The following is a 9778-nucleotide window of genomic DNA, read 5'->3' on the forward strand; positions in this document are numbered from 1 at the left end:
AAAGGGAAGAAAAGTTGGCGTTAAACACCAGAAATAGGCTGCAACCTGGCGTTTAACGCCAGAATTGCACTCTAAGGGCATTTTGCACACCTAAATGGAGCAGGGATGAGAAATCCTTGACCCCTCAAGATCTGTGGACCCACAGGATCCCCACCTACCTTACCATTCAAATTCAAACTATTCCCCTCCCAAACCCACCCATTCACACAACTCCATCTCCTCCACTTCTCCTTCTACTCTCTTCTTTCTTCTTTTGCTCGAGAACGAGCAAACCTTTTAAGTTTGGTGTGGAAAAAAGCGTTACTTTTTATTTTTCCATAACCATTTATGGCACCTAAGGCCAGAGAAATCTCTAGAAAGAGGAAAAGGAAGGCAGTTGCTTCCACCTTCGAGTCATGAGAAATGGAGAGGTTCATCTCAAGGGTCCATAGTTCAGTGGTAGAGCATTTGACTGCAGATCAAAGAGCCATGAGGGAGGAGCAACAAAGGCAAGGAAGAGACATAGAGAAGCTCAAGAGCACCATTGGTTCTTCAAGAGGAAGAAGACGCCACCCTCACTAAGGTGGACCCATTCCTTAATCTCCTTGTCTATTTGTTTTTCTGTTTTCGGTTTTGAGCTTTATGTTTGACTATGTTTTGTGTCTTTACTACATGATCATTAGTGTCTAGTATCTATACCTTAAAGTTATGAATGTCCCATAAATCCTTCACCTTTCTTAAATTAAAAATGTTCCTAATTACAAAAGAACAAGAAGTACATGAATTTCAATTTTTATCTTGAACTTAGTTTAATTATATTGATATGGTGGCAATACTTTTTGTTTTCTGAATGAATGCTTGAATAGTGCATATTTTTTATAGTGGAGTTTATGAATGTTAAATTTGTTGGCTCTTGAAAGAATGATGAAAAAGAGAAATGTTATTGATAATCTAAAAAATCATAAAATTGATTCATGAAGCAAGAAAAAGCAGTGAATAACAAAGCTTGCAAAAAAAAAAAAGAAAAAGCAAGCAGAAAAAGCCAATAGCCCTTAACACCAAAAGGCAGGGGTAAAAAGGATCCAAGGCTTTGAGCATTAATGGATAGGAGGGTCCAAGGAAATAAAATCCAGGCCTAAGCGGCTAAATCAAGCTGTCCCTAACCATGTGCTTGTGGCATGAAAGTACAAGTGAAAAGCTTGAGACTGAGTGGTTAAAGTCGTGATCCAAAGCAAAAAGAGTGTGCTTAAGAACTCTGGACACCTCTAACTGGGGACTTCAGCAAAGCTAAGTCACAATCTGAAAAGGTTCACCCAGTTATGTGTCTATGGCATTTATGTATCCGGTGGTAATACTGGAAAACAAAGTGCTTAGGGCCACGGCCAAGACTCATAAAGTAGCTGTGTTCAAGAATCAACATACTAAACTAAGAGAATCAATAACACTATTTTAATTCTGAGTTTCTATATATGCCAATCATTCTGAACTTCAAAGGAAAAAGTGAGATGCCAAAACTGTTCAGAAGCAAAAAGCTACAAGCCCCGCTCATCTGATTAGAACTAAGCTTCATTGATATTGTGGGATTTATAGTATATTCTCTTCTTTTTATCCTATTTTGTTTTCAGTTGCTTGGGGACAAGCAAAAATTTAAGTTTGGTGTTGAGATGAGCGGATAATTTATATGCTTTTTGGCATTGTTTTTAGGTAGTTTTAGTATATTTTATTCGCTTTTTATTAAATTTTTATTAGTATTTATGTAAAATTTAAATTTTTGGACTTTACTATGAGTTTGCATATTTTTCTGTAATTTCAGGTATTTTCTGGCTGAAATTGAAGGACCTGAGCAAAAATCTGATTTAGAGGCTGAAAAAGGACTGCAGATGCTGTTGGATTCTGACCTCCCTGCCCTCGAAATGGATTTTCTGGAGCTACAGAAGCCCAATTGGTGTGCTCTTAATTGCGTTGGAAAGTAGACATCCTGGACTTTCCAGCAATATATAATAGTCCATACTTTGCCCAAGCTGAGATCACGCAAACTGGCGTTTAACGCCAAGTTTCTACCTTATTCTTGCGTTAAACGCCAGAACTGACATAAAAGTTGGAGTTAAACGCCCACACTGGCACAAAAGCTGGAGTTAAACATCAGGAGCAGCCTATGCACGTGAAAGCTTCAATGCTCAGCCCAAACACATACCAAGTAGGCCTCGAAAGTGGATTTCTGCACTTTCTATCTTAGTTTACTTATTTTCTGTAAACCTAGGTCACTAGTTTAGTATAAAAACTACTTTTAGAGACTTACTATGTACCTCATGATATTTTTACATCTGAATTTTGTATCTTCTACGGCATGAGTCTCTAAACTCCATGGTTGGGGGTGAAGAGCTCTGCTGTGTCTCGATGGATTAATGTTATTACTACTGTTTTTCATTCAATCACTCTTATTTCTATTCTACGATATCCACTCGCACTTCAACATGATGAATGTGATGATCCGTGATACTCATCACCATTCTCAACCTATGAACGCGTGCCTGACAACCACTTCCGTTCTACCTTAGATTGAGTGTGTATATCTTTGATTCCTGGTTCACGCGTTTGATTGTATCTCCTGACAACAGAGCATTCAAATTTGTGAGACCAGAGTCTTCGTGGTATAAGCTAAAATCAATTGGCAGCATTCTTGAGATCCGGAAAGTCTAAACCTTGTCTGTGGTTTTCCGAGTAGAATCTGGGATGGGATGACTGTGACGAGCTTCAAACTCGCGAGTGTTGGGCGTAGTGACAGACGCAAAAGGATCAATGGATCCTATTCTAACATAAGTGAGAACCGACAGATGATTAGCCGTGCGGTGACAGCGCATTTGGACCATTTTCACTGAGAGGCGGATGGTAGCCATTGACAACGGTGATCCACCAACATACAGCTTGCCATGGAAGGAGCCTTGCGTGCGTGAAGAAGAAGACAGTAGGAAAGCAGAGATTCAGAAGACAGAGCATCTCCAAAATCTCAACCTGTTCTCCATTACTGCATAACAAGTATTATTTATTTTATGTTATTTATTCTTCATAAACCCAATCATTTTTTTTACTAATTTCCTGACTAAGAGTTACAAAATAACCATAGCTTGCTTCAAGCCGACAATCTCCGTGGCACCGACTCTTACTCACGTAAGGTATTACTTGGACGACCCAGTGCACTTGCTGGTTAGTTGTGTGGAATTACAAAAGTGTGATTGTGATTTTGTGCACCACATACATGAATAACTAACTTAGAAACCATAACTGACAATCATAATATCTAGAGTCATACATGAATAATGAACTAAAAAGGCATGACTGGCGATCATAATATCTAGAGTCGTATATGAATAATCAACTAAAAAAAGCATAATTGATTATCAAACTACATAGTTATAATGTACACTAACGCGGTCCGCCTGCCGGATCCAAATGGTGTCTAGTCCCACATCCACGAGGACGACACACCCTCAGAGGATGGTATGGCTGAGGACAAATAGCTGGGTGGCTCGCAGTGGGTGAAGTCTGCTGGGAGTGGTGGTGGAGGAGATGCTACATGCACAGGAGGTGGCAGAGGAGGTGGTGGCCAGACAGATCCGACAAAGGTGGCTGTGGTGGTGGAGGAGCTGCTCCATGCACAGAAGGCGGCGGAGGAGGTTGTGGCAAGACGGATCCTGACAAAGGTGGCTATGGTGGTGGAGGTGGAGTCTGATAATAGGATGATGGTGTGGATCCATACTGGTGGTGGGGTGGAGGCGAAGTCTGGTAATATGATAATGGAGCTGAACCATGCTGGACTGATACACAGCTCGATGACCTTGGTATGTTGGTATCGTCTCTCTGCTGTCGATAACAACCTGCAAACTCATCCATCGCATCCTCAATCGCACCTACGATCTGGAACATGTCATCAAGGTTTATCACAACATCAGATCTAATGTCGAATTGGGCCTGGTCCCAAGCGGTGTCATCAGTCGAGTGGTGACTAGGGATGGAGGTACCCGGCATAAGCGTCCTGGCCATGTCGGCCTCATGCTCGGCAAAGAATGCGTCGAACGGAAGCTCTACATGTGGATCAGGGATGTCATCCTCCGATATACTCTCCTGCCGTGCATACTCAGCCTCCTCATCTGACAAGTGCTAGTCTCTATCACCGTCCTGAGGATCTCTGCTGTCCCGCCTGATGCGCTGATCGCGTGCCCTCCGTGCCAGTCTCCGGACATCATCTCGAGGTTGTGCCTCTTCGCCCATCGCCTCTGATCTAGGGCATCCCATGGTAACTGTAACTCATCTCTCTGACCAAGAGCCGCAGGGAGGATATTGTTTAGTAGGGCTACTACTCTGAGATTGATAAGGACCTCCTCCACTGAGAAAAATCTGACTCTACAGACTTGCTGCCACCAGGTAAGGTACTCATGTGTCGAACGAAGGTCCAGATGGCCATCGATCGTAACCAAGTGTTGTACCTGGTAATGTAACACCCTTACTATCAGAATGTCATGCTTCCGCCTACGCCACTCTGATAGCAAGATTATTACAACGACTTTCATATATTTAATAATATGGAATAAACCTTTGACTCGAAAACGTATCGCTGTTTTTGTTGGAAAAACCGGAAATACTTTTAAATTTTTACCAACATGCAAATACATATGTACACAACTTCTTATAGAAGTAACTTATACATATTATATACATACCAATCATATAACTCATATCCCTCTTACACAGTTTTAATGACAAGGGCGAGGGAAAAACTGACTTATACACAATCAAAAATAGTACAACCAAAGACTTAGCAAAAACTTCCTGGGTGAGAACATCGTCATCGCTGGTTCTCAGTAGAGGATTTTTAAGAATTGATATAAGATAATATTTTTTAAATAAAACTATTTTCAGTCGCAGTGATCGTCAGTTCATTATCCAAATCTAAAACTTATATTTTTCTTATAAAATTTCACACAAAACAACATACCATACATTTCACCAGTTACTAAGAAACCATTATAAACAAGCTTACCACCTATCCAACCAATCCCGGTGTTTGGCCCAAATCAAATCAACCCGGCTTCCGGTCCAACTCAAAACAAATCACCGCTATCATCAATCCATCACCGATACTTCAAAATAGAAATCAATCATAAGCACAAATAAATACAAGGCAAACACATTTAAAGAACAGTTACATCAAGTATCACAGTTACCAGTTAAATAGAATTCATTAGTTAGGTAAACCAAAACACTTAAGCACACCCAAACAAAGTAAACAAATGCAACATGATGCATGCCTATCCTGCTAGCCGTGAGCTCATATGTCGGTTACTTTGCCAGAATCCAACACACCCGGTAGCTAACCTGGATATCGTCTCTCTGACATGCTCCACACTCTTGGGATATAGTGTCCCCCACACTCACGGAATATAGTGTCCACTGCATTATCCAGGATAAAGTACTCCCACACTCTTAGGATATAGCGCTCGTCACGTTCTTAGGATATAGTGCCTGATACACTCTTGGGATATAGTGCTCGACACACTTTCCAGAGTAAAGTACTTCTACACTCTTGGGATATAGCGCCTGCCACGCTCTTGGGATATAGTGTCCAACACACTCATGGGATATAGTGCTCGACACACTTTACAAACAGAGAGAAAGTGATGCAACAAGAACGGAATAGAACATACTGTCACAATTCACAATCATAATCTTAGTACTCATCACGTCACTTACTTACTTCACATATCTCTTCCAACACCAAAACTAGCTCCATCAACAATCCCAACCCAAAACATAATTTATTCTTTTCTAAATAAATCAAACTTAAAACGTAATCATTTTCTTAATAACTCAAACCATATAACTCTTAAATCCAAATCTTTTTAAATAATCATTTCAAATGAAGCCTCCAATTTTTATAAAAATTTAGACAACATCTTCTCTAAAATTCGAAGTTTGCCATCCTTCAAGGATCCTATCTCAACATCCCTGAAACCCTTCTCAATCATTTTCAGTATTAAATCATTTCAAAATCAAACCATTTCTAAAACTCAAATTATTTTGATATCTCAAATCATTTCTAGTTCTTAAAATCATTTTCGATAAATCAACAAAACCAATTCTAATATTAAATCTTTTTTCAAAACTAACCAACTCCAATAGCAAATCATTTATAAAATCAAACCAATTCAAAATCAAACCGATTCCAGTAAATCACAATTTAAACTATCTTCAACATAAAAAATAAAAAATCATAATTTCTAGCCATCACAACCAATCAATAATTCAATTAGAGTCATCCTAAAAATACTAAAACTCAAATTATTTTGATATCTCAAATCATTTCTAGTTCTTAAAATCATTTTCGATAAATCAACAAAACCAATTCTAATATTAAATTTTTTTTCAAAACTGACCAACTCCAATAGCAAATCATTTATAAAATCAAACCAATTCAAAATCAAACCAATTCCAGTAAATCACAATTTAAACTATCTTCAACATAAAAAATAAAAAATCATAATTTCTAGCCACCACAACCAATCAATAATTCAATTAGAGTCATCCTAAAAATAATTAAATTTAATCCATGGAACTTACGAAAATCATAAAAATATATTTTTCGCATTAATATCGACATGTAACAATTCTTGAATAGTAAATTGAGTTTAAGAAATCACACCTACCTCAAATAGTCGAACTCATAAAACCAAACGCGTCTAAAAATCTTATTTTTCTTGTCCAGTAACAACGACAGAGAGCTTCAGCGACAACGCAGCCGTTTGTTATCACACACAGCAGTGCCACCGTCACCTCCACTCTTTCGGTCAGCCTCAAACAGCAACGGCTGCAGCTCCTGACGACTCTGGTGGCTGCAACGGCAGTGAACGAAACCACCATGCCTTCCCCTCTTCTCCATCGCATCCTTTCTCTCTATCTTGTCTGACTCTTCTCGTGGTAACTCGACAGCGACGCTCCTCACTGCTGCGGCTATGAAAAATTCAGCGGCTCCCTTCGACGACTTCTCCCGAACAAAAGTGACACCAACGTAAAGAGGAGGAAGATACGAACAATTTAATCAGATTAGATTTTTTATTGGAGTTATGAATCTCAAAAAATCAAGAGTCGAAGGTTTTCGGTCATGGTGGTTCTCGTTCTCTCTCAATCACGACTCTCTCTTTCTTTTTCTTGTGATTTTTGGTGATCAAGAGAGGATTTATGATGGTGATAATGTGTTTGATCAAAAGGGGCAAGTGTCACTAAGTGGCCATGTGTCAAGGTTATAAACTGCTGAGTCCGCGGTTCAAGTTATAAATATCTTGAACGGATAACTATGAAAGCTGAATATATTAAAACACAAGTAATAATATATATATATATATATATAGGGATAAATATGTATGAATTACTAATATAAATAACATTAGTAACATAATGATAAAAGATATACGATGTAATGAAATAATTTCTAAAAAATAGTTTAAATTAATAAAATAAATCATGATTAAATTAAATTTTAATAATCATAAAATTAATTTAGTTATTCTTAGTAAATTAATTTCTAAAAATAAGGAACTCCAATTAATAAAATAAATTATAACTTATTTATATTTTAAATTTTTCGAAAATGCTTATCGTTATAGGTAACGGCCCCTAAATAGATTGTACCGCTCACGGTGCATGTAGGGCCACCAAGTGTCATCTCCCTTCGTCGTCTTGAAAAGATAGTTGTCGACGTTCACCGGATCTGCAAGCCTGTGCTGCTGCCTCTTCACTCTGTCAACATGATGAAATTCTACAAAGTGAAAGCAGACGAGAGGGACAACAGCCCTCCATGTATAAATCTCTGCGTCACTCATAAGCTAGTTAGGCGCAATCTGACGTAGCTGGAGATCCTCGTAAGGTGTACACCGAAACTATTCACATCAGGTTAAAGTACCATAATTAGAAACGATATACCAATGCGTGAAAAAAATATAGAAACCATAAACCGTCATACCTAGTCAAATGTCAAGGCATCGATGCGATAACGCAAACTCTGGATCCTGCCATAATGATGATCTCTACTTTGCTGCTCTAGACCTTCCAACCTACGTAGAATAAAAATAGATGAACAGAATTTTATTAATTATATTCCATAACATAACACGTATTCAATGACAACTACTTGGTAAGTTAAAAATTATTTACAATATGTACGTACCTAGAAGCAAGTGGGAACCTGACGACGTTGTATCCCGTCGGGCTAAAATACGGGAACCATTGGTAGATCTACGAGACAAGAAGTGGAATACAATGAGTGGTACGTATGACAAAGCAATGCAGACCCTATGACAACTGGCTGCAACGATCGAAATCTTCCAGCAACGGCAGCCATCTCAAAGGGACAAGTGTAGCCAATTTGTCTGTTAACAGAAATCCCCTAATAAGTATCATCAAGTAGCACTGGGCATACTGACAGAATGTATCCGGGGCTGCCTCAGTAGGAATGTGTGCAACCCTGTCCCTAAACCAGGTTATCCTCACCCCGAAAACCTGCTTCCCTCCCTCAGACTGTGGTGACGGCCTAGCGCCAAGTAAATCCTCAATCCACTCCCACGTGAGGTGTCCATGCCATCGCTGAAAGTCTCTAATACAACCACTAATGGGCTCTGTAGCAGTGCGCAGACCAATGTTGTAGGCAACATCTTGGAGCGTAATGTTAGTCTCACTCCATGGATGGTGGAACGTGTGGGTTTTAGGCCTCCACCGTTTGACAAATACAAAGATCAATAAATTGTCAAACATGAAATCTCTCAACTCTACTGCATGCCAAATCCAGCCTCCCTTATATAATTAAGGCAACAAGATGGCCGATAGCGGAAGACCTAGGGTCACACGGCGTGGCAACAGTAACCGTGGTCTCTGCAATTCTCAAAATATTTACTCGTGCATATTAATCTCGTCTAAACCATTACTTGTTGCTAAACATGGCTAAAACTTATAAACCACCTAGATAAACATTTATATTAAATGCAATAGATACCTATTTATCGGACTAACATGTTAAATGAGAGTTACTTATTTTATTTATTTAACTTAACTCACAACTAGTTACCTATTTTATTTATTTAACTTAAGTAATTCCAATCAATTATACAAAGTATAAAACCATATACTAGGTATACCAACGAAACTAATATAGATCTTCTAATTTAGTCTACTCACTGTACCTACCCCATTAATTAAGTTACTAAAGACTAAACATCTAAACTTATTATTCATTAACAATAATAAAACAATGTTAAACTACTAACCTCAAAGTCTAAAGCTCCAACTACGTGTCAAGTAGCATTCAGTTTGTGATATTTACTTCGCAGACGTATTGTTAGGGGGTCATATTTCTTAAAGGAACTCAAACTCAAGCATTTAGAAAGTCACAAAAATAAAAAAAAAATGGTTGTTATGTATGACAATCTCAGATGATATGACATTATATACACATGCGAGTTTATCTCGGATGCTGAGACTACAATCACGACGATTGACGATTGTACATATCTCGGGTGTTGAGACCCCTTACACGTAATGCTCATATTTCGGATGTACAGAGTCTCAGCATCCGAGATATTCTCATTTTTGGGTTACCCCTCAATATTCGAGATGTGTCTCAGTACATTTTTGTAAATAACTCACCCTTTATTTATTTTCGTAATTTTTATATTTATTTAATTTAAATAAAAAATCTGATAGATTATGACACAAAAAATTTATAAAATCAAACTATTTTTATAAAAATGTCGTA

This window comes from Arachis ipaensis, chromosome B07 (assembly GCF_000816755.2).
Source record: "Arachis ipaensis cultivar K30076 chromosome B07, Araip1.1, whole genome shotgun sequence".
Classification (NCBI taxonomy): Eukaryota; Viridiplantae; Streptophyta; class Magnoliopsida; order Fabales; family Fabaceae; genus Arachis; species Arachis ipaensis.